General features: G+C 45.3%; 1 pseudogene; it reads left to right on the top strand.

The window, feature by feature from the left end:
- Positions 1-1,071: 1,071 nt before the first annotated feature.
- On the top strand, positions 1,072-1,885 carry LOC120221634 (annotated as a pseudogene).
- Positions 1,886-2,335: the final 450 nt, after the last annotated feature.

Below are 2,335 nucleotides of genomic sequence, written 5' to 3'. Positions count from 1 at the left end.
CTAACCTGTCTCTCACCTCACACGACTCTCGCTCTATATTCCTCTATACCACGTGTCACTCGCCAAGGTATCACTCGCCAAGGTATCACTCAGTTGTGCCTCTCTGCTTTTGAACCAGCTGCTCCCCTGCATATAACGCCCTCTCTCAACTCCTTGACTTTCCATGGCTGGTCCCTATTCATCTTTTAGCCCATGTGCCATTTTCTCTAGAAACCAACCCAAATTGTCTCATCTAGAAAAGGTGACCTCCACAAGTGCTCCAGTAATACCTGTGCATATGTCTAAGATGACAGCTGTCACACGCCCTGCACTGTAATCACAGTTAAGTTCCAAGGGACATGTTTTATCCAGAGCATAACAAATATCCTGGTACACAGGGCTGCCCGTGTGGCTCAGTTGGTTGAGTGTCTGACCGGCTCAGGTCATGATCTCACAGTCTGTGGGTTCGAGTCCCACGTTGGGCTCTGTGCTGACAGCTCAGAGTCTGGAGCCTGCTTCGGATTCTGTGTCTCCTCTCTCTCTGCCCCTCCCCTATTTGCACTCTGTCTCTGTCTCTCTCTCAAAAAAAAAAAAATCATTAAAAAAATTTTTTAAATATCCTGATACATAGAAGGTACTCCATAAACACTGATCACATTATGAAGGGACAAAAGGATGAATGGAACAATACAAGTCTACAATTACAGTATACTTGTCTTTCTGGATATATCTTCAGACATAGATAATTCTTGAATTTTCCTTTTTTTTTTCTTTTAATATTTATTGTTGAAGGAGGGGGAAGCACAAAGAGAGAGGAGACACAGAATCCAAAGCAGGCTCCAGGCTCTAAACTGTCAGCACAGAGCCTGGCGTGGGGCTCGAACTTATGAATCTGAGATCATGACCTGAGCCATAGTTGGACGCTTAACCAACAGAGCTACCCACCCAGGCGTCCCCTGAATTTTCCATTTTGAAAGGATCAGGAAGTATTTTTTCCCCTTTCTACTATTTGGAGAAAACAATGTAGATTTAAGAACCAAGCTGAACTAAAAGAAAGTTTACACAAGCTAAGCACTGAAGAATGCTCTTTTCATGGCTAGCACAGCCAGGGCTCATGGTCCCAAGAAGTATCTGAAGTGTGTAGCAGTCCTAAAGCAGTGACCGCTAATACTCTGACCAGTGTGTTTGCTCTTCATCCACCTGGCAGGCCCCATGAGCAGACAGAATGCCTTCTCATCATTTTCTAAGGAACATAGTTAAGTTTGCTCTGACAAAACAGGAAATACAGATCTGCCTGCAGCAGTCCATTAAGATTGATAGCAGAGTCCAAACTCACACAACCTACCCTACTGGTTTAATAGATGTCATGGGCATTGGCAAGACTGAGGAAAATTCTTGTCTCATCTGTGACACCAAGGGTCCTTTGCTGTTCATTATATTACACCTTAGGAAGCCAAGTACAAGTGGTGTGAAGTGAGAAAGGTCTTTCTGGGCACAAACAGAATCCCTCATCTGGTGGCCTGTGCTGCTCACACCAACTGTCACCCTGATCCCCCATCAACATAAATGAGACCATTCAGGTTGATTTGGAGACTGGCCAGATGACTGATTTCATCAAGTTTGACACTGGTGACCTGCATAGTGATCGGAGGTGCTAACATGTAAACTGGTGTGACCACCAGCAAAGAGAGGCCTCCTACACCCTGGTTCTCTTGGTGTGATTCCTGTGAAAGATGCCAGAGGCGGCAGCTTTGCCTCTCACCTCTCCAACATCTTCATTATTGGCAAAGGTAACAACACATGGATTTCTCTTCCCCGAGGAGAAGGGATCCACCTCACCATTGCTGAGAGACAAGACGCTGGCAGTCAAACAGTAGGTGAAATGATCCCTAGGGACGCGACCTGAAGGGTCTCTGTACTGAATGTAAGATAAATAGGGCACAAACAGACCCATAAATACAGAGAACAAACTGATGGTTGCCAAAGGGAAGGGGTTGAGGAGAGTGGGCAAAATGGCTGAAAGAGAGTGAAAGACACAGGTTTTCAGTTATGAAATGAGCGAGTCTTTAGGATAAGAGGCACAGCATAAGGAATACACTCAATGGCACTGTAACAGCAATGTACGGTGACAGATGGCAGCCACAATGGCGACAGGCACAGTATAACATACAGAGTTGTTGAATCACTACGTTACATACTTGACACAAATGGAACATTATGGGTCAACTATATTTCAATTTTTTACAAAAGATAATATGGCAGGGCGCCTGGGAGGCTCAGTTGCTGAAGCTCCTGACTCTTGATTTAGGCTCAGGTCGTGCTCTCACAGTGCATGGGATCAAGCCCCGGATTCTCT

Source organism: Hyaena hyaena, unplaced genomic scaffold (genome assembly GCF_003009895.1).
Source record: "Hyaena hyaena isolate Hyena2069 unplaced genomic scaffold, ASM300989v1 scaffold_793, whole genome shotgun sequence".
NCBI classification, from domain to species: domain Eukaryota; kingdom Metazoa; phylum Chordata; class Mammalia; order Carnivora; family Hyaenidae; genus Hyaena; species Hyaena hyaena.
This window is presented reverse-complemented; position numbering and strand designations above follow the sequence as displayed.